Here is a 25,133-nt window from a genome sequence, read left to right as displayed (position 1 = left end):
CCATCCTACGATGCTGATGGCATTGATGGAGCGATGGGATCCTGACACATGCACATTTCATCTTCCAGTAGGGGAGCTGACAGTTACACTCGAGGATGTGTACCGTATACTTCATCTGCCTATCAGAGGAGTGACTGTTACATATGTGACTAATCGGTCAGCGGAGGATCATTAGAGAGAGCAAGTGTATTGCATAGGGAGAGTCATGCCGAGCGAGACGAGAGGTCGCATCATGGTCAACTGGCTCTTACATCCTACAGGGGAGGTACCCCTTCTGAGACGCCTTATGATAGCCATCATAGCACTAGCCGTCTGCCCTAATGGGTGAGGGACACACATGCATGGGGGTCTCACATGGTGTATCAGAGCAATGGAGAGACACAGAAGAGTGTATGCTTGGGGTCGGAGTATGCTTGCACATCTCTATCACGACCTTGAGGAGTACGTATTTGGACAGGGGTTCAGTTTGATGACATGCACACTTCTGCAGGTGTGGATTTTAGAGCACTTCACATGCACCAGGCCCATGGGCTTTCCGCTGAGTACAACGAGCGAGCGACCTAGGGTGTTCGCTTATCCACTTACCAGCGAGTGGAGATTTGGAGATTTGTTATATTGGAGAGTGATTTTTGATAGACTGACAGCCGAGGTGACAGTGTGGAGACCTTACCTACGGATGCACAGATGGGATGGGATGGAGAGACAGTTAGCATGCCTACAGAGGAACCGCCTACTGCGGGGATGATATGCACACATCATAGTCCCTTTCTACTTCGATCAAGTACGGAGGCAGTTTGGGCTAGAGCAGTGTGTTCCAGCCGATGTGCCCATCTATACTCAACACTCGCGGGTCCTTCCCAGACCTAGAGCAGTAGTGAGACTGATGATAGATGACATCAAGACTACAGACTTAGAGGGATCTGATCAGGATGTAGTCACTGACTACTCTGCAGAGCCTGGAGCACAGCGCAGGTACGTCTCATGGTTTATGAGATCATATCCAGGTCCTATCTTTCCACCAGATCATCCGACAGGCTATCCAGGCCGATGGAGACATGGAGACCAAGACGAGGACCAGGGATCCAGGTCAGAGGAGCCAGAGGAGGGAGAGGGTCATGAGGAGGTGGGAGATCCTGATCCACCTACAGGCGATCAACCCAATGCCGAGGAGGAGGAGGATACAGATAGAGAGGAGGACGAGGGAGATGCAAGTGATGATGCAAATGAGGATGAGGATGAGGATGACGAGGAGGATGACAAGGAGGAGGATAGAGATGATGAGGAGGAGTCAGATACAGCTCCCCACCATTTAGGAGACGATACCATAGCACTAGATCCACCTCTTATTCCCCAATAGGGGGAACATGAGGTGATACGGAGGCCTGTCCCTAGTACCGTCCAGCCTACACCCATCGTGGATAGATTATTCGAGCGAGGGGAGCCTAGCGGTTCCCAGGCATAGATACTACCATATCATGATCCCTACTGGCGCGAGGGAGATCTAGGTATAGTAGGTTTATATTGATTGATTGATGTTTTGATGATATAGAATGGTACTAACAAAAAATCTATTCTACTTCCACAGCTAATGTGCAGGAGTGGCGTTCCTTAATTCAGCAGGCAATGACAGACATTTCCATGATAGCACAGATCCCCAGTTCCTCACAGATTGCCTATAGGCCTCAGGGGAACGTGAGTCAGCATGAGGATTTGTTTTTCCCATTCCGAGTACAGGTAGATATATCGAGGGAGAGAGAGAGAGTCCTATCAGAGGACCTCTAGCAGGCGTGGCAGAGAGAGAGAATCCTATCAGAAGACCTCCAGCAGGCACGACGAGATCTAGCAGTGGCTCAGACCGAGGCTACCACCTATCACGCGATCCTTATGGATAGGGATCGTAGGAGTTCCTCTCGGAGTCACTCACGGTCTGTATCGCGCTACACACCCATGGGTCCACCTTCACGGCCAGATCAGGAGGGAGCGTCCAGTCGACACTCTCCAGCCACTAGCCCTAGGGATAGGAGATGATTTTATGATGTAGGAGAGGTCACATTTTGGATATACAGTGACCTATATTTGTATACGATCCACACATATATATATGTATATATACATGCTTCTCTTTTGTCTCAAATGTGTTATCTTTAATGCTTAAAACAATGTCTATTTTGCTTTGATTAAATCTAATACATCTGGGAAATGTACATGTATGTTCAAAATTTAATTTCCATGGGATTGATTTCTCAATGCTCCATGATTAAATTGATACATGTGTGACTTAATTAAATATTTAATCAAGTACCACATTGATGATAAGGAAGACATATGCATTAAGTCTAAGAATCATATAACTAATGTGATTTAATTTTGAATTTAAACACAACATGATACGATTCTACTTAACACATAAAGACACTGTATAATATGCTAGCATAATGGGAATGTAAATCTTTCACAATTTACATAAATGAATTCAAGACAAACCATAAAGTAAGAAGACACGCTTGTCAGGAACGAAGCAATATAGATTAAACAACATAACATTTAATTCTATTTTGCTTTAATTAAGAGACACTAACATATTATCCAATGTTGAAGAATTGAAAAGATGAAGAACGAAGAATTAAGCATAATATCTACGCAAGTGCATAGCATTGATAGGTTCTTTAAGAGGCATACCATTTACATCCGCTATTTTGTAAGCACCTAATCCATAATCCTCAATAACGATATATGGTCCAAGCCAATTAGGACTAAATTTTCCCTTTTCTGCAGGTAAGGCATTCACATTGCGCTGATTCTCATAGAGGACTAAGTCACCTACTGAGAAGGAACATTGAATGACCCTATCATTATAGCTTCATTGTAGAGTTTTGTGATATGCTTGAATATGCTCAAGAGCGTTTATACGCCGTTCATCAAGCATCTCAAGCTGTTGAAGTCATTGTTCTCTATAAGAGTCATCATCTACTATACCTTTGAGAGAAACCCTAAGTGATGGAATCTCTAATTCTAAAGGCATAATAGCGTCAGCACCATAAACAAGATTATAAGGAGTAGTTCCCGTAGCAATCCGTACACTCATTCGGTAGGCCCAAAGAGCATAGATTAGCTGGTTACTCCAATCCTTACCATGCTTATTCACGGTTTTGTGAAGAATTTGTTCAATTATCTTATTGGATGATTCGGCTTGACCATTTGACTGAGGATAGTATGGTGTAGAAAATTGATGTTTGATATGATACTTCTCGAGGAATTTCTTCACGTCCTTGTTCTTAAACGATGTCCCATTATTTGAGATAATAGTAGAAGGTATCCCGAATCGAGAAATGATGTTTTCTAGAAGAAATTGACAAATCACTTCAGCAGTGGTAGAGCGAAGGGGAATAGCTTCTACCCACTTCGTAAAGTAATCTGTTGTGGTTATAATGAAGGTGTGTCCTTGAGATGAAGGAGGAGAGATTTTACCAATAAGATCCAAACCCCATGCGGAAAAAGGCCAAGAAGCTACTTGAGAACGAAGTTCTTGGGCAGGAGCATGAATCAAATTATTGTGTTGTTGACATTGATGACAGTTTTTAACAAATGAAAAGGAATCCTTCTGCATAGTTTGCCAATAGTATCCCATACGAAGCAATCTATGAACCAAGGATTTGCCCCCAAAATGCCCCCCACAGGCACCTGAATGTGCCTCTTCAAGAGCAACAGGGATTTCCGACTTGTTAAGACAACGAAGGAGAAGACCATCATAACCCCTTCGGTAAAGGACATTAGAAAGAATGATATACCTAGCAGACAGCTTGCGGATTCTAGCCCTAGTGTTCTTATTAGCGGAATCAGGAAAGGTACCATCGGTCAAATATCTTACGATATGTGAGTACCATTCATCTGAGTCTATAAAATCACAACATGTTACCAAGCTAGAATCGTCTACAATAGCTGGAGAAATAAGGTTGTGAATAATGAATTTAAGATCAACCACAGGGTCCTCTAAAGATACAAGAGAAGCCACACATGCCATTGCATCCGCATGTCGATTATCTTTTCGAGGAACAGGTTCCATAGTATAAGAATCAAAATTTTGTAATAAAGAGATAGCAAGGTCTTTATATTGTGATAATTTGTCTTGTTTGGCTTGATATATTCCTGTTACTTGTCTTATAATCAATTGCGAATCTCCATAGATATGTATGTGTTTTATATTCAGAGCTAAGGCTACTTTTATTCCCGCTATAAGAGCCTCATACTCAGCAATGTTATTGGTACACAGGAAATTTAGACGATAGGATAAGGGAATGGGTTTCTTTGTAGGAGAAATCAGAACAACACCTGCCCCCGATCCCGTACGACACTTAGAGCCATTAAAGTATAACTCCCAAGTTTCATCTTTCTCTATAGAAAGAATGAAGTCATCAGGAAAGGACTCAGGGTTAGGGAAGGAGAAAGGTGAAGGGGCCTCAATTAAGTGATCGGTCAACGCTTGTCCTTTAATTGCTCTTTGTGAAACAAATTTAAGGTCAAATTCAGTTAACATCATAACCCACTTAGCTAGACGTCCTGATAAATCAGTTTTAGAGAAAAGATGCTTCAAAGGATCAAACTTTACCATGACATGGACTTCTGAATTTAAAAGATAATGTCTCATTTTCTGAGTCGCAAATACCAAGGCCAAGCATTGTCTTTCTATCGTAGAATATCGGGTCTCATAATCGAGTAAGGTACGACTTATGTAATAAACTGGACATTCCTTAGCATCTTTATCATGTTGTGCCAACAATGCTGCGAGAGCATGAGAGGAAGCAGCTGTATACAGAAGGAAGGGTTTAGTAGGTTCGGCAGGTTGAAGAATAGGAGGACTAGCCAAATACACTTTTAAATCTTCAAATGCTTGCTGACAATCCTCATTCCATTGAAAAGTGATATCATTTTTAAGAAGTTGAGTAAAAGGAAAGGTACGATCCGCAAGCTGAGACACAAACCTACGAATAGCTTGAATCTTTCCTTGTAAGCTTTTAAGTTGAGACACATTTCTAGGAGGTGGCATGTTGACAATAGCATCTATTTTCTTAGTAGCCACCTCAATCCCGCGATGCGAAACTATGAACCCTAATAGTTTTCCACTATCCACACCAAAAACACATTTTCGAGGATTCAAGCGCATGTGATATTTATGAATTCTTTCAAAGATTTGACGAAGGATTTTAACATGATCCATGCGAAGAAAGGATTTGGCCAAAATATCATCAACATAATCCTCTAAAATCTTATGCATATAATCATGAAAGATAAGGGTCATCGCTCGTTGATAAGTTGCACCGGCGTTTTTAAGTCCAAAAGGCATCATTATCCAACAAAACGTACCCCAAGGAGTGGTGAAAGCAGTTTTGAATTGATCTTGAAGGTTAATAAAAATTTGATTGTAGCCTGAAAAACCATCCATGAAGGATAACAAGGCATGTCCTGCCGTAGAATCAACTATCATGTCAATGTTTGGAAGAGGGAAATCATCTTTTAAAGAAGCCTTATTTAGATCCCGAAAGTCAGTACACATTCTTATTTTGTTGTCTGGTTTAGCCACAACGACAATATTTGAAATCCATGGGGAATAGTCAATAGGGCGGATAAATCTAGCCTCCAATAATTTTTCAATCTCAGCCTTAACAAGCAGAGCCACCTTAGTATTCATTTTTTGAATCTTTTGTTTCACGGGCTTAGCATCAGGAACTAAGACAATATTATGAGTAACGATCTTAGGATCTATACCAGGCATGTCAGAATATGCCCAAGCAAAGATCTCAGGGAATTCATGCAATAGTTCTTCATATTGTTTCTGTTCCTCTTCATCCAAACATTTCCCAATTTTAATGACTTTCTCTTTATTGCAAGGGTCCATCTTAACATCAGTGGTGTCACTTATGAGAAGATTACTTTGTTGAGGAATATCCTTTAATTGAGGGAATTCTTTCACAATCTCATCATTATCAATCTCTTTTCCAAAATAGGCTTCAGTGTTCAAACAATAAGGGAGTCCCCTATTGTGATGATAACGAGGAAGAGTGTCATAGGCTCCCAAGAACTCAGCTAAAGCATCGTCGGTAGGGAAGACATCCAAAGAATAGGCACACGAAGGATCCCCATCAATATACTCAGGATGTTGTATTGATAGAGATGTAGAGATAGCATTAACACTAATGCATGGTCTTTTAGAAGCTTTAGTACGTTTGCAGGGATTAAAGCCAAGTCCAAAGGCATAATTGTGAAAATTAGTCTCTAGAGGAACTCTTATCCCTTGTTCATGAGCACCACAACCTTTTCCATGATACCCATGCTTAGCAAAAATGCAAAAACCACGACCATAACGATCAACCATTTCAGGAAGAGAAGGTGGTTTTTCATAAGACAAAGAATCAAACTCTTCATAATTAGAGATGTGAGGAGAAGAAGTTTGAGAGGCGGCCACAAAATTATTACTCATAGATTCAGGTAAGGTTGATTGATTTTTAGTTTCTTCTTTCTTTTCAACTTTATGATTTTCAGCTTCTCCCTTCTTTTCAACTTTAATTTCTCTAGAAGGAACCTTATATTCACCCACAAATGTAGGATTAAAATCAAGGGATCCCCAATCGTCGTCTTCGAGGATCTTCCCAGGATCAAAATCCTTCTTATGTGTAGTTTCAAGTGGAGAAGAATCTTCTCCAAGAGCTCCAGACTCATCCAAAGAATTTTGATCATCAGAGAGCGAGGATTCACCGATAGGTATCTTATTTAAAGATTCATCACTAGATGAGGACGGCTTAGAAGAACCCCCCTTAGAAGTGGATGTTTGCAAACAAGCTTGAAAATTAGTATCACCTATCAAGGTATATGTCTTATTGTTATAAATAAATTTAACTTGTCTATGCAATGTAGAAGGGACAGCTTGCATACTGTGAATCCAAGGTCTCCCCAGTAGCAAGTTGTATGTTAGATTTCCCGACATAACATGGATAGGTGTAGGCAAAGTAACAGGCCCCACTGTGATGGGTAAGGTGATAGTACCTAATGAAGTTTTAGCCACATTATCAAAGCCTCGAATAGGACGAGAGCCTGGTTCAATTAAGGATGTATCCACATTCATCTTATGCAAAAGATTAATGCTACACACATTAAGACCAGAGCCATTATCTACTAGTGTTCGCCTTATAGCCGTGTCTTTCATGATAACCACAATCATCAAGGGATCATATTGATGTTGGATTTCACTAGTAGGCAACTCATCTTGGGTAAACACAATTTGAGCTTTAGGATTCATCACAGAGTTAACCAAAGATGCTATATTACTAGGTGTATTCGGTGGAGGAACATTCAAATCTTTCAAGGCATCTTGTAACATTCCATAATGAGCAGAAGAAGTTTGAATCAAATCCCAAAGGGATATCTTAGTAGGGGTAGCTTTAAGTTGTTCTATGAGATCATATTCCTTTCCAAGAACTTGTGAAATACGTGGAGCTTGAGGAAGAATCGGTTTAGGATTCGGAAGGGAAACTGGGATAACAGGAGGGGGATTAGGCTGCCTATTATTTCTGGTATGATAAGTATGGGCAACCGCATGATAACTCTCTCTAGTTATTTGCTTAGCATAATTATAAGGACTTATAGGTTTTCTTCCTTGCATAGTGATGATTGGTTTACTCGGAGTACGAAAGGAATCATGATCATACCCTCCTTGGACAGTAAGGAGAGGTGACTTAGAAACTTGAAAGGTGGGAGAAGGATAAGCTCCTTGGACTTCAAAGAGAGGCTTTTTATGCTCATTCAAGTTTATCATGCTAACTAATTTAGAAGTTGTGTTTTTGTCTAAAGATTTTGATAAAGCCACAAAGTCATCAAGAGCATCATCCAACAAAGCATGATCATATCTATTGAAAGGTTTATCTTTTGATTCAAAAGGAGACATCTCCTCATAGAGGGGATTGTTGAAAACAACCATGTTACTAGATTTAGTGGAAGAGTGGATAGGAATGTATCCTTGAGAGGAATCATTCGACTTATCTTTCTCATCACACCTAAATGGCATAGTAACAAGGTTTATGAGTTTTTGGTAAAATGAAGGTTTGGCATCCTTAGGGTTTAAAAACTCATCTAAAGCTTCATCTAATTCATCTTGGCTATACTCATAATAATCATCGAAAGCATGAACATTTTGCAAATAAAAATCTGACATTTTGAAAAGATTACACAAAACTTAAACACCCAATGCAAAGAAACACACTCTTTTTTTTTTCTTTTTCTTTTTAATGAAAATGAAATGAAAACACACTAAATATAGATCTAGATCTAACAAATGCAATGCAAGAGGAAGCAATGATAGATTCACGTCGGGTTCACCAAAATGTGTGGGGGAAAAAGTGAGACTAGGTTAATCATGCCCTAATCCTACCTTTTGACACACATTACAGAATACGAAAGAGCCTAGAGATATCGCACAATTGGCTACTTCTTTTTGTGAAAGAGAGAGCTATGGGATATCTATTAGGATTTCTATTCCCTTGTTGAAATTGTAAGATCAAGTAATGCAAGTTCAAACCGTAATCCCAAAATGCAAGTATGAACTAATAACAAGATTGCAGAATTGAGATTAAACAATGAACAGCTGTAAATACAAGGATGAAATAAGAATGCAGATGTGTACCTGGAGTCAAAATCAGACTGAAAATGTTTGGGATGGGGGCGCGGGCGCCACTGTCCTGAAAACTACACCGGAAACTGCTGTTCTGCACTCTGGAACACTGTCGGAAAGCTGTCTGAAAGCTGTCTGTCTGGAGGACCAGGGCGCCCAGCGCCTCTGTCCCAGGGACTAGGGCGCCTAGCGCCCCTGTCCTGGCAGGACCAGGGCACCCAGTGCCCCTGTCCCAATCTTCTGCTCTGCAATTTGATACAGAGTGCTGTCTCGACCTTCTCTCTCCAGATCTGTATCCCGCGGCGTCGTTTGAATCCCGAAACCTGCAATGATATCTGAAAAAGGGTGTATGGGCGGCTATATAGGGTTTTTCCTTAGTCAAACCCCCGCTTCGGTGATTTCCACCTCCACGAATAGCCAAGTTGTTTTGTAAAATGTATTGTGTGTGCAGACCTAGTGTGTGTGCAAGGTCCTAAAATGCAAGAAAGCAAACTAGAGCAACCTAGAAAGTAAACCCTAATTGCTTGTAAATGATAACGTAAATGCTCTAAATCAAGATGCAAAGTGATCTAAAGCATGAATAAATGATGTATTGAAGCTTATGTAAAGACATGAAAACAACATGAAATCATACCCAACCCTCAAGGGAGGAGTACAAGCCAATCTTCAGTCGGTAATCTCCTATTGTTCTTCAATGTCTTCCAAGCCCTAAGTGGATGAATGAATTTGATAGATGCTTGATAGAAGGATGTTGTAAGATGTTGAAGTCTTCAAAGATCTGCTCTTTCGCTGCATATGAAGTTCCTGAAAACAAAATTCGGATCCTTTCAAATGAAGAAAGAGAGCTCTTATGTATGAAACCCTAGGTCGCAATTTCCTCTTTTGGCCAACCTAGAGATTGAATATCCTGCCAATTTCTTGGGGTTAAGCTTTATTTTATGATTGGATCGCGCTCCTAAAATTTTGGGAAAAATGTCCGGGAGCGTGTGCACTCCGGGCACCACGGTCCCGACAACTTTTCACCAAATTTTCAGGACCGTCAGATATGATGATTTTAGAGAGAATCCCGAAGTTACAGGTGATTTCGAGATGTTTTGACCCCCGAAATTAAGCCCCCAAGCTCAGAATAGGGCCTAATTAGGGTTTTTGATTAAGTGATGTATTGGAGGAATAAAATGAAAGGGGCACGCTTTAATGAAAGGGCCCAACTTTGTGATGTGGAAAATGGTGAAATAGAACCTTTAGACCTAATTAATTCGATTAATTAAGTGCTAAAGGGGAAATGCCATGCAAAGTGCAACTGCGCCAAGGCGGGTGCTAAACTAGGTGTTAAATTGTACTGCTTTAGCAAGTGCATACAATTTATGACGTTACACTATTAATAAGGTATAATAATTAATTTCACATAAAATGCACTAAAGGAAATATAACAATCACAAAATGCATAACACACAAACTCAAATAAACCAAAATAGAACATGACCCATATACCGACATCGAAAAAGTGACCTACTCGGTGAACTGACGAGGTAGACAAAAGACTAACAACTCTCACAACGAGTAAGGCTAGGGTTAACATTAGGGCCCTAAATTTACCTCCTCCACTTCCATTAGGTTAATTAGGTATGCTCATACCTGTGGAGCTAGGTAGAGACAACACACTATAGCTACAATTCCCTACATCACTAAACCTCACATACATATATATACACAAACATGCTAAACACACCAGTGAAGAGGAATCGTGACGTTCCGTGTCTCACTGAGATGAGTGATGGAAAATCATCTCCTCACACCTCATACACTTTCACACAACATGATGACATATACACAAAGAAACTCGCACATGAATCAAATGTGTTAGTCCATCGTGAATAAAAAATATATAGACTTTACATTTCATCATTTATAAAGTACAATGTAGAAGCAGAGTTTACAGCTACTCATCAATAAGAAATAATGTATATTCAATATCTATTCCTCAATGTGAAATTATGCATAATCATATTCACCTAATCGCACTTTGAAACATCATACCCAAATAACATATCACAATCAAAATAAATTAACCATCCACATAAGCCACTGAAAAGTCAACCTTGGTCAATGAGGTCAAAAAGGGCCTGAACAGGGTAGGGATACTACATAAACATTACCTTAAATGCAATAAATGATGGAATACCAAGAGACACCGATTGCCTCTTCCAAGCTCCCACTTGGAGAATCCAAATTTTATTCATTTTTCCTCTTCCCATGTCATTAAATATCTTATTCTATACATCCATAAGTGGGGAGAACAATATTAAATAATTGTGTTCACAACCCACTTTTACCACTACTAGTGGAACCCATCACCTTTATGAATGCATTACAAATAATGAGGAGAATTAAATATTACAAATTATTTTCTCAATACATCCTAAGTGTCTTAGGACAATTTCTAAGGATGTCGGAACCATGCTATAATATTTATAATTTATATGACACTTTAATCTTAACACGGTAACTTGTACTCAATCGTATGAATGACTTTAATATGATAGTTAATTGAACTTTGTTGGAGTAAAAATGGATGAGGGTCTTTACATGATTTTTATTTTTTTATTTTGAAGATTAATGTGACCATCTTGTGATGGTTATTAGAATTTGAAGGTCACTAAGTTTAAAATGGATGAAATGGTGACATCATTAATTTTTGAAAAGTTCTAAAGAAATACTTTCAATTTGACCAAGGATGCCCTATGTGTTCATTGAAGATTCAAAGAGAAAAGAAAGAAAGATGAGAATGAAGATATGGTAGATCAAAATCCCATGAGGGATCTAATTATTTTGATGAATGTTGGAATGTGAAAAGTCTAACTATTTCAAAAGAGACTAAAAGCAGATTGAGGAGAAAAATAGAGATTCTAATGACGATTCTAACAATTCCTCCCTAGATGATGGTCATTCATTTATGATGTTAAGAAAAATGTTGTCATTGATGTCAAAGGTGATAGTTAGTTATATCATTAGTGTCAAGGCATTCAAAAGATGGCAATTAATGTCATATCATATCAAAACATTTGAGTTCCAGAAAGACAGAGTCAATAAATCTCTTAATGTTATCATTATGCTCAAGAATTAGTCATTCCGGATTGTCTATCACTTGTGGTTGTCTAGAAATACTTGGATTACATTTCTAAGGTTTGTTGCTCAAAAATAGTATGTCTCTATTGCACTATCAGGGTGTTGGGATCCACATCTTTCCATAGTTGAAAGTTATGGTTTTAAATTTGGAAGTAAAGTTAAGCTACATATGAAGTGTCATATTCCAAAGTTTCAAAGGTTGAGCTTTAGCAGACAAAGAGTTAGGAGTGATAGAGAGTTCATTGTGCTTTTTGGATGACTGTGTTGATGTTTTGGATTGATGCACCAGAGAAGGTTAAGAATGTCGATTGGAGGAAGTATGTGAAATCTATTTAGGACCAATAAAGTTCTTGATGGTTACTGTATAGTGTGTCCCCTCTTTTGGTGTAATGTGTGCGCTTTAGAACCTGACCTATTAGACATTTTGTTTAAGTAATCTATTTGAGGCCAAGTTGCAAATATTATATTTATGTTCCAAGTTGACATGTGAATGCAATTATCTTTGTAATACATATATTGTTTATCTAGGCTCATTACTAGTGTGTGTGATAAGTGAGTGAAGTGACAAGAGTTTTAGAAACTTCTTATTCAATTAGCAGAGATAAAGTAAGGTGTGAAAATCAAGTTGTATATCCTATACACGCCAAGAGAGTGTTTTGTTGTAGATCAAATCTGATAGATGGATAATATCAATTTTGGAAGGTCCATATAATTCATATATTATTGTATTTTAGGTTTGGTGTTTCTCATGCTGAGATGGCACCCAAATGTTGGATTAGGGGATCAGTGTCTTCTATAGGTTGGTGCTTACAAATGTAGTTGGTCATTAGTGTCTCCAATAGGTTTGTGCCTACTTCAAATTGTAAGTTCTTTATTATAATTTGTGAGACTAGATTTGGGCGTTATATTAAGCAACTATTCTCACCATAGTTTTTACCCTCTAAGTTTCCACGATAATCATAAAAGAGTGCAAGCAATAAACATAAGCACATAGTCCTTATTGTTGTTCTAATGATATTCTTATCTTTAGGTCTAGGATAAGTTCCCTTGTCTCATTATTTTCTATCTATTTTAGTTTCTCTTTGAAAACTATAACCCAAATTTCATCGTTACTTTCTTCTAACAAAGTCTTAAGCTTAATAATGGATAATAGACATTTTTTTTTTACTTTGTGATGTCTTTTCTAGCTTTCTTCTAGTTTGAAATCAAACATCATTATCTCCAATAATTTCACCTTTAGAGTGGTCTCTCTAAACATATGTTGCAAGTGTCTTTGTATCCTTCCTTTTACTCTCTTCTTAATTTGTTATTTATGATTCTTTTTGAATCAGTATCTGATGTTCACTCATGGTGTGATCTTATGTTCTTTTATCTCATTGAGGATATATAAATTGATGTCAATTCTATATGGATCTTCAATTAACTTCCCACCTTTTTGATTTCACATCCTCTATTATGAAATATAACATTATATTTATTATCACACATCAAATTAACACTCAATATATTATACTTTAGACCTTGCACATACAAGACATTTTCTATCTTTCTCTTTTTATTGTCAAAACTGATAGCGGCCTTCATCATTTTCCTTCAAAGAGATAAAATTGATCTTTTCTCTTGTCATGTGGATTAAGGAACCATTATCATTGTAACATGTACTCATCTTCTTTCGTACATGATATGTAGCTTGCAAAAGCAAATATTTCTCTATATTTTTCTCGATTTTCTCCACATTCCATTCATTCTTAGGTTCTTTTGCTTCATTTGCAAAAAAAATTTACTTTCTCATTTTTATTTAGAGGATAATCTTTTCTAGAGGGCTTCACAAGACTTATTCTACAAATATTTTCTATATGCCCAAAATTGTTACACTTATAACATATCACATTGTAATTGACCAAAGGAGAAAAGGGAAATTTTTATAGGAAACCATTTCTCCTCATATTGACCTTACAATCAATAGCCTTATGACCAAATTGATAGCAACAAAAATAGTAAGCAGAGAATGAATAGTTAAATATGGTTAAATGGGGTTACTTTGTGGGGTTTGATCCTCTAATTCTCTTATTTTGATTGTTGACCTAAACTAAGGCATCATCCTTATTCTTGTCTTTAGTCTTCTTGAATGCATCAATGCTTGAATCACTTTTTTTAACAAAATTCTTCTTAAAAGGTGTAATAGTCTTTGAGATAACCATTTTCAAAACCAAGTCTAGTCTTGATGAAGGGAGACCTCTAGCTACTTAAGATCTCATCTAGAATTCTAGTGCTCTTTTAAAAATGTATGCTCATGTCCAAATTTCCTTTTTTTTTTTTCTAGGGCCTTCCTTAGGGATATTATCTTTAAATTCAAGATGCTCACAATCCTTTTCTCTTGTCTACAATTTTGCTATCATAATCTCTTCAATTTTACTTTCTTCTCTTATTTGGACTTTTTACTAATAATCAACTCTTTTGACTCTTCAAGCTTCTCCTTTTGCTTTAGGTTTTCTTTCTTTACTGATTTCAAATCATTTAGAGCATAAATGAGTTCACCTTCTAGGTATACTTCACACTATTCTTCATTAGGATCAAGCATTTCAAAATTGTTTTTTTTTTTTTTTTTTTGAAGGGGGTAAAAATTTATTTAAGAGAAACCAGACAGTGCAAAGCAAGAGGCCAAGGGCCCAAATCAAACCTCAAACAAGGCCAACCATGAGATCTCCCAAGGAAACAACTCCCAAAGAAAACTAAAAATTCTTGTCATCCATGATTAACTTCCTCAAAGTCTCTGAATAATTAGGAGGTAAATCTCACCAAACATCCACATCCCATCCTTCTAAGCCCTCAGAAGCCCACTTAGTTAGGAAGTCAACAACTTTGTTCCAGTCTTTGGTAATATAACAAAATGAAATATAATCTAAAGAGTGATAGAGGTAAAAAATATTCTTAGCCACCAAGGCCAGTTGCTAAGAAACACCATCCAATTGATGACTATTCAACATGTCAACCACAATTTGCGAATCAGATTCATAGATAACTCTCCTCCAAGCAAGAGTGAATCCTCTCTCAATAGCATACATAATAGCAAGGATCTCCATCAAGTTATTTAAATTTTGTCCCTTATAAATGGAGAAAAGGAACACAATTCTCCCATCACAACCACGCCCAATGCCGCCAACTCCCGCCTGTCCAGGATTCCCCCTGGAAGATCCATTAGTATTGACTATCAAAAATCCCCCAGGAAGAGGAGACCATCTTCCCTCTCTATGAATTTTTTGCTTGCACTGCCTTAATATCCTTCTAGTAGAGTGACTAATCCCATTTACAAAAGGGTTAATATTTTTAGCCATAGCCAAATCATCAGCATTAATAGGCACGGTTGTATCACATTTTGCACAAATAGTTTCTTGAAGTTTGCTAGCAATTTTTGTCCACACAAAAAGGCTCCCAATTTCTGAGCCTTGGAAGATTCTTTGATTCCTTTCTAGCCATAAGTTCCAAATAATGAAGGTTCGACCAAGAATCTAGGCAACCTGAAGGAATCTTGTCTTAGAGGGAGGGCATCCCAAGCTATCCCAGAAATCAACTAAAGAGGTAGCATGAACACAAGCATTATTCTAAGCACCCCACCACCTGTGCCAAACCTCCCTCGAGATAGAGCACTAAAAGAAAAGGTGAAAAGTACTTTCTTCACTACTTCTACATAAAGCACAAATTGAAGGACCTTGGAAGCCTCTCTTAAATTCTCCCAGGTGAGACATCTATTTTGAACAATTAACCATAGAAAAAAGTTGCACTTAGGCCAAGACAAATGGTTCCAAACCTTCTTCCACCATGGGACACCTCCTCGACCATGCAACTTATCATCCAAATCTAAGTAGCTAGAAGCAATAGAAAATTTTCCTTTTGGATCTGGACCCCAAGCCAAAACATCCCTCCCTTCAAGACCACTACACATCCTGCCATCTAAGATCTTTGCAAGTTCTCATCGGTTCTCTTCAGTACCCCCAGCAAGTCAATTACCAGGATATTTCCAACAAGTAACCTCCAACTATCCCCTAATCTTAGTGGTCTTAAATTCAACCACTTTGTTCCAACCCACCTCACACAAAATATTACAAAGAGGTTGAAGGTGAGGAAACTGAGAGATGATCGAGGGATGACCGTCCCAAGAATCATGCCAAAAAAGAGCATTAGATCCTTTATTACAAATCTAGAAAAGACCCTCCTTAATGAAATTGGCCCCTATTTTAAGGGTATCGCAAATTATAGAACCTTTCCCAAGAAGACTGCACCTAGGAACATCTGCACTATTCTCTTCCCCGAGGTACTTATAAGTAAGGATTTTGGCCCAATCTTGATCTTGGCAAGTGCACCATCTCCAATAAAGCTTAGTAGCTAACACCTACCCAATCATACTTGCAGGCCAAAGGCCAAGACCACCCTCCTGCTTGGGCCTACAGACTGACTCCCATCTAACAAGACTCCATTTTGAAGAAAGAAAATTACCAGACCAAAGAAACTGCTGAGAGAGAGCGTCAAACTCCTTCACAAAGCTAGAGGGGGCAGCTTGCACAAAGCACCTGTATATGGGGAGAGCTTGCACCAGAAACTTCAACAAAGTTAGTCTTCCAACAGACAAGAGCCATCTACAGGTCTAGTGAGTAACTCTTTTATGAAATTTGTCTAGAATCTCTTGCCATAACTCCTTAAGTTGAGATCCCACACCTAAGGGAATCCTAAGGTAAACTAGAAGAAGAGAGCCAATTTAGAATCTGATAATCTGAGCAATCCTGACCTAAATAATCTGAGGGGTATTAAAGAAAAAATTAGAAGAATTAGCCTCATTAATACATTCCCTGATGCAGCCAGGTAAATATCCAAGGTCCTCCAAAAATTAACTGCTTCACTGATTCTAGCAATACCCATTACATCAGTGTCCTCCACAAATTGGAGGTGGGAATAAGAGGGAAGACTATTGCCCTGAATCATACCTTATCTAACCTTGATTTTGATAAACCTACCAAGCCCCTTAGCCATTATGATGAACAAATAAGGAGATAGAGGATCCCCTTGCCAAAGACCCCTAGAATCAGAGAACAAATCTAAAGGCTCTCCATTAACTAGAACTAAAAAGGAGGTGGTAGAGACACAACTCATAACCCAATCAACCCATTCTCTTGCAAATCCAAAAGCCAAAAGAATCTTCTGAAGAAAAACCCACTTGGCTTTGTCATAAGGTTTTGCCATGTCCAATTTAATAAACATAACTTTTTCCTTAGAAGTCACCATAGAATGAATGGCTTCAACAACAATCACTACCCCATCAAGAATTTGTCTTCCAACAATAAATCCACCCTATTCATTAGAAATAATATCCTTGAGGAAAACTTTGAGTCTCTCAGTGATCAACTTAGATATGATCTTATAGACCACATTACAGAGAGAAATAGATCTAAATTGATCTAATCTATTCACACATTCTTTTTTAGGAATAAGAGATATAAATGTAGCATTTAGAGCTCTTAACATTTGCTTGTTTCTATGTGACTCTTGGACCACCTCAAGGAGATCAAATTTAATGATTTCCCAATATTCCTAAAAAAATTCAATCGGAAAGCCATCAAGGCTTGGGGCTTTTCCTTTTTTCATGTGAAAAACAACATCTTCCACCTCTTGCATCGAAATAGGGTGAATGAGAGCTGCATTCATTTCATTAAAAACCAGAGAGGAAATACAGTCAAGAATAGAAGATTCCTCCTCCCTAGCAGGAACAAAGTATTATGAGAACAAGGCCGAAAAGTATTGGAGGGCTTCCTGAGAGATCTCACCCATAGAAGAGAGCTGAATACCTTCTGAAGAAACAAGAGAGGTAATGAGATTGCCATTTATTCTAGCTATTCTAGCTCTAACAAAATTATGAAAAAAGTAGCATTCCTATCTCCTTCTTGTAACTAGTCAATTCTAGACTTCTGTTTCTAGAATATTTCTTCGCAAAATTCCCACTCCTCGAACTCCTTAACTGCCATTGACTCTTCTTTGCTTGAATTAGAGGTAAGCCCCTAATCATAGATCAACTGGGTGATAGAATCAAGAAGAGATTGCACTACCATCTTGTTGAAGTGAATATTTCCAAAGCATTGCCTATTCCATCTTTTGAGCTTATACTTCACATTTTGCAACCTTTTAACAAAGGTATACATAGCTTGTCCATAAGGGGGTTTCCCTTCATACCACCAACCATCCACTAAATCTTGAAGAGAGAGATCACACAACCACATAAGTTGGAACTTAAAAGAAGGGTTCTTTGAAGGCCTGGGAGAACCCATTGAGATTTTGATAGGCCAATGATCAGAACCTCTCTAGTCTAAAATCTCTGAGTTCGTATTCCATTTGTTCCCTAGCCAAAAGAAAGACACCAGAAATCTATCAAGTCTCTCTAAAATTGCCTCCACTCAACTTCTCCTATTATTACAAGTGTATATACCATTATTTGGTTTAACATCAATAACATTCAGAAAATCTATATTATCATTAAGAAGGGTAGCATAAGGATCAAGTCTAGCCACTCCTCTTTTTTTTATCTAAATTGCGAACCGCATTGAAGTCCCTAGCCAAAATCCAAGGGAGAAGGGGCACCAGAGAGAAGACAAATCTAATGTGGGCCAAAGCTACGATTTACCTAAGAGATCAGTTAGAGTATAAACATTAGTGAAATGAAATGTTTGACCTGAATCCATACAAGTGGCTATCACAGAGAGAGAAGAGCGGCTTGAAATCCATTGCAAAGGGACCACCTTCCTAGGATCCCAGAAGAGGGCCGATCTGCCTGAACTACCATGAGCCCCTATACATTGACAAGTCCCTCGAGACCAAATTCTAGGAGCTCAACTCATCATACATTCAATAGATAATTTAGTTTCATGAACACAAACAAAATTTGGAAAATGGGAAGCAATCATATCACGAACAACCTTTTGTCTAGGGATGTTGTTCAAACCCCTTACATTCCAAGACAAAGCAATCATTTATGGGATTGGGAGAAGTGTGAATCAATGGGTTTCACAGACCTAGACTCAAACAACATGTCCCTGATAAGTTTTACCTTCTCCTGATCAATCCTCCTCCCAATCTTAGATAGTTTCTCTTGAGGCCCCTTTTTAAGGGGTTTCTACTAAAGGTCCAAAGCAAGAGAATCCTTTTTGCTCTCCCTGAGTCTAGGTTCACTCGAGGGAGAGGAGAAACCACAATTGTAGTAGGAGAGCCCTCTAGTAAGATCAAAGTCCCACCAAGATCAATTTCAACTGGTGCTTGAAAAGGCAAATCCGCTACTATTTTCCCTTCCTATCTATCCATCATAGCCAATTCTTGAGAATCATTACCTTTGTCCTCTTCTAAAATCACTCCCAAAGACTTAGCCCCAAAAGAAAGTTCCACTAGAATTCCTTCTTCCTAGACCAAGTCATCCAAAAATTCAAACCCGTTGAACACCCCATCATTTTATCTATCTGTCTAGGATCTCTTCTGGCCTCTTCCTTTGTTACGAGATTTTATAGGAATTAAGCCTTCCTTATCAGTAGGCCCATAAGGCATAAGAGCCTTTCCTTTATCTGCCTTAGGATTGGAATTAGAGGGATCAATACTCCCTGAAGGTATTGACCTATTTCTAGGGCATCTCCTTTGCAAGTGTCCATACTCATGACATATTAGACATCTAAATGGAAATGTTTCATAGTCCAATTGTTGGATCCAAGAAGAGCATCCCAAACAAATTTCCATAGAATCTAGTAATGGGTTATTTAAATCAACTTCCACATAAATTCGAGCATAAGAAATTACCTTTATGTCTTGAGATTTCCTATCTGAACCAACTGGCTTTCCAAGCAAAAGTGAAATTGAATGAAGATTATCATCCCTCCATAATTACAGTGGAAGTCTCAGTAGATGGACCCATATAGGTACTCTTGAGGGAATCTCTTCTATAGAGTTGAAGCCCACATGCCACGACTTGATAAAGAGCCCAGCCTGATTGAAGAAATATGGACCTCCTTCAAAGACTATTTCTATTTTCCATGTAGAAAAACACAACCGGAAAAAAGTTATTTGCTACCAGTATAATCTCCATATCTCCTTCATGATTCGCCCAAGATTCCAAAATGGTCATAGAAAGTCAGAGGCCCACAAATTTGCAAATGAGAGCATGATTTCTCCAATACAAAACATCCTCTAAAACTGACTCAGGCTAGACAATCAAAACAAGACGTTCTTGACATCTCGCCAGACACCCATTCACCTTTTTTATTCTAGGCTCCCCTTTCAAGGACGAAGACCCTTCACCCGCTGAATTCTTGTTTTGAGGCTCCTTGGAATTTGCATGCAAAGAGGAAATCAGATCCAAGATCTCCATAGCTTTAGAACCCATCAATTTCGAAGCAACACCCCTTTCCTCCATTAAGAATAGGGAAAAGCATGGCTCAAAGCCAACAAAAATGAAAAGAGGAAGATACCTACTAGAGAAACCAACACCCATCCTAGCCAAGAAGGGAGGCCAACCACACACCCACCTTAGCACTAGGCAGGCCCAAGCTCAAAGAAAAGAAGAAAAAATAAAGACACCATGAAACCAGACAAGGAAGCGGCACCCACGAGCACAGGGAATAGGGGAAAGGAAGACGACACCCACCAAATGTCGAGCCAAACCCCACAACAACAAATACCACCCCAAATGAGTACAAATGAGCCCCCCGAATCAAGCATTTCATTATTGTTTTGTATAGGATTGTTTTCTTTTTTCACTATAGCCATAAGTTGAATTTCTTCCTTTTCACTGTCCAAGGTACAATGATTTGATAGTTCTGATACTTAATATAAGTACAGATCCAATAGCCAACAAGATGAGAGGGGGGGTGAATCATACAAATTCCATAAAAACATCAGACTCAACCTCGGTAACATATATTTTAGTAATATAACCAAATCTGTTAAACATGCAAACTCAAAAGCATATGAACATCATAAACCTCATAACACCAGATTTAACGTGGAAACCCAAATAGGGAAAAACCACTGTGGGATTTCAGACCCACTAAGAATATACTCTTCTAGAGTATGCTCGGTTAAAAGAAAATCCTATTAAAGATTACAAACACATTGCTAGATGTGACCCGGTTAAGGGATTTCCCTCAGATCTGTTAGGATCTTCACCTTGTTAGAAGTGACCTTGTTAAAGGATTTCAAACACTCAATCAAAATGTCACCTTGCTAGAGGGTTTTACAAATAAGACTGTTAAGTCCACTTGGTTAAGAGATTTTTTGTCACTTTCACAAAATAATAGTAATAAAATCTATGTACAACTTCACATCTAAAATGCTAGAGCAGATTCTTATTTGTTCAATACAATCTAGACATAGAACTAATCTTATCTAACTACTGGGCTTCTATACTCCTTTATTCAAACAGGTCTTCAAGCTTCTATGCTCAGTAATCACTATGTAGCATCCCTGTGCATACACTTGCCCACATACATTGTTTATCAACAGTTTCCTATTTATAAACAATTAGGTAACCGCTTAATCTCCTCGATCACATTTCCCATGATCAATCATAGCCATCAGATCTTCAATCTTGTCCAGGTTCAATGCATCTTTCAATCTGAAAACATTTTACCCCACCTTGGAACTTGCATATTAGTCTTGGAACTTGTGCTAGGGTATTGTGGTTCAATCTGAGCTGTAGATCTTCATGCCGACTTTTCATTGCCTTAGATTCGTTAAAAAACTTCATTCACGGCTCACCAATCATTGATCAATTCCAGCTCATCAACTTCCTTCATTAAATAAGACATGTAAACATTTAATGCATTTTGTTATAGTTCGGTTACAACTCGGTAACAACTCGGTGAATACTAGACTTCACTCGATAGACATTCTACCTTCTTTAACTGATAGCGATAACCTTAGGGTTTACTGACTAGGTTCCTTAGGGTTTACCGACTAGTTTCCTTGCTTGATAACATAGTATAGTATTAACCTTTAAATTTTACAACATATGTATGATGTTAAAACAATCTAAACATCATGATCTCATCATTGTCTGACTTGGTACTAGTTTCCCATTGAATACCTTATTCATCCCCTTATTCATCATATTCTTTCTTGTGTCTTTTACCGACATCTTTATAATCTTCATATCATACTTCTCAAGATATGGCAACATCATACTGAATTAGAAAATCAATTTCTTGACATCAATGACAAAATAATAATATCAAGACAGTAAACATCCCTAATCAGTTATATCCATAATCATCAACAACCTTCTCAATATCCTTATGAAATGCCAACAATCTTTCATTGTCTGTTATAATACAATATTGCCAACAATCTCCCCCTTTGGCATTGATGGCAAAACCAATTCATTTGACCTTAAAAGATTCGGATTGCTGTGATTCTGAAATGCTGAAATGCTCTCCCCCATACATTAGACTTGTCCTATTTTTAGTCTTCTTTCCAATCTGTAGTCTGCTCAGTTTTCTTTTAGTCTTCTCCCCTTTATAGTAGTCTTCTCCCCCTTTGACAACAATGCCAAAAAGTAAAGAACTAAAACATAATTACTTTCTGTAAGAAGTTATTTCCTGCTGTTGTGTATCAACTGAGTCTCGGTCAGAGCATTTGTCTTCAATTCCTGTTCCCTATAATATTTCTTGTATTATTTCCTGTACACCTTTAGAAAACATCCTAAAGTGTATAAATCAGCATCAACTCTCAAAAGATATTCATTAGAGTCATCGGATTGATGCTTTCACCGAACTCGGTCAGTGAGTAGAAGATAGGGGTAGGACCCCTAACTTACTTCTGAGATATTCAAAAGTGTCCCTTGGTAGTGGTTTAGTGAAGATATCTGCTATTTGTTCCTTTGTGCTAACATACTCCAATAACACTTTCTTCTCTTGAGCTTCTTGTCTAAGATAATGATATTTGATAGATATATGCTTTGTCTTAGAGTGCATAATAGGATTCTTTGAAATACTAATGGCACTAGTATTGTCACAGAATATAGTTACTGGCTCGGTAACTTTCTCATTTATACCTTCCAACAGTTGTTTGATCCATGCAATGTTGGTACAATTCAATGCTGCAACAATGTATTCAGCTTCTGCTGTTGACTGTGAAACACATCCTTGTTTCTTGCTAAGCCAACTCACTAGTCTTTCTCCTAAAAAGAAAGCTCCTCCACTTGTGCTTTTTCTGTCATCAATGTTGCCTGCCCAATCAGCATTAGTATAAACTTTTAAATCAAAATTATTTCCTTTCTGATATACTAAGCCATAATCGTCTGTGCCTTTCAAGTATCTAAAAATTCTTTTGATTGCTTTCATGTGTGTTTCCTTAGGTTCTGCAGAGAATCTTGCAACTATACCAACTGCGTGTGCTATATCTAGTCTACTGTGAACAACATATTGTAGCTTTCCAATCATGGATCGGTAAAGTGTCTCATCAACAGATGCAGATTCATCATTCTTTGATAATTTACAGTTGGTAGACATAGGAGTACTTACTAGTTTTGAATCCTCCATTCCAAATTTCTTCAAGATTTCCTTTATGTACTTGGATTGAGTAATGAAAATCTCATTTTTCATTTGCAGTATCTGTAAACCTATAAAATAGTTTACCTCACTGATTAATGAAATCTCAAATTCTTTGCTCATTTCATTTACAAAGTTCTTGCATAAAGAGTCATTTCCACAAAATATAATATCATCAACAAATATGGCTGAGACCAGTATTCCATTTTCATCATTCTTCATGTACATGTTGCTGTTCTCACTTGTCCTTATATAACCAATCTTAATCAAATAAGAGTGCAATCTTTCATACCATGCTCTTGGTGCTTGTTTCAAACCATATAAAGCTTTGTTCAATTTACATACCTGATCTTTATTCTTGTCTTCAACAAATCCTTCAGGTTGTTCAATGAAAACTTCTTCTTCTAATATTCCATTCAGAAATGCAGATTTGACATCCATTTGATATATCTTGAAATTTTTGAAAGCAACATAGGCCAACAATGTTCTTACTCCTTCAAGTCTAGCAACAGGTGCAAAAGTTTCACCACAATCAATTCCTTCTTCTTGAGCATAACCTTTGCAAACTAGTCTTTCTTTGTTTCGAATGACCTCTCCTTTTTCATTTAGCTTGTTTCTGAAAATCCACTTTGTACCGATTATATTTTTGTCCTTCAATCTTGGGATTAGTGTCCATGTGTCATTCTTCTTGATTTGATCAATCTCTTCTGTCATAGCATTTATCCAATCTTCACTGCTAAATGCCTCTTTCACTATTCTTGGTTCAAATTCAGATATCAAACATGTGTTCTATCTCAGTTTGTTCCTTGTCATCACTAGATCATCCTTATCTCCTATAATCTAACTTGGTGCATGATGTCTTCTAACATACTTGGCTAATACAGGCTTGGTAGGCTCTGTATGACCTTCTTCATCACTCGGTAACTGGATATTCTCTTCATTTTCTTCAACAGTCTTCTCGGTAGGACTTCTCGGTTGAACATAGACAAATTCATCATAGTCTTCTGGTTCCTTGGAATTTCCTTCATCATTTCTTTTTGCATATTCATCAATTTTCACATTCGCACTTTCTACTATTTTGTTAGATGATTTGATCAGACATTTAAATGCTTTGCTTCTAGAAGAATAACCTAGAAACATTCCTTCTTCACTTTTCTGATCAAATTTGTCATTTCTATCATCTTTATGAACATAGCATCTACTTCCAAAGATTTTAAAATAACTTACATTAGGTTTCTTATCATACTAGATTTCATATGGTGTCTTCAAAGTACCTTTCTTCAATTGAACTCGGTTCAAGGTGTAAACTGTTGTGCTTATTGCTTCTCTCCAAAATGTTTGTGGCACCTTCTTTTCTATCATCAGTGTTCTAGCATAATCCACAATAGATTTGTTTCTTCTCTCAGCTATTCCATTCTGCTGTGGAGTTCTCAGTGCAAAGACTTGTCTTTTAATACCATGATCATTGCAAAATAAGTTGAACTCATCAGATGTGAACTCTCCTCCTCTATCTGATCTAAAACATTTCAATTGTCTTCCTGTTTCATTTTCAACTCTTGCCTTGTACCATTTAAACATTTGAAAAGCTTCTGATTTTTCTTTTAAAAACATTACTGACATCATCCTTGAGTAATCATCCACAAAGAATATGAAATATTTGTCACCATAATAACTTTTAACTTTCATAGGACCACAAAGATCAGTGTGCACTAGATCTAAAATTCCTTTAGAAGTGTAAGACTTACTTGTAAAGCTTGATCTTGTCATCTTACCCATCT

Source organism: Cryptomeria japonica, chromosome 6 (assembly GCF_030272615.1).
Source record: "Cryptomeria japonica chromosome 6, Sugi_1.0, whole genome shotgun sequence".
In the NCBI taxonomy this organism is placed as follows: Eukaryota; Viridiplantae; Streptophyta; class Pinopsida; order Cupressales; family Cupressaceae; genus Cryptomeria; species Cryptomeria japonica.
The sequence above is the reverse complement of the archived record's forward strand: the minus strand, read 5'-3'. Positions refer to the sequence as shown.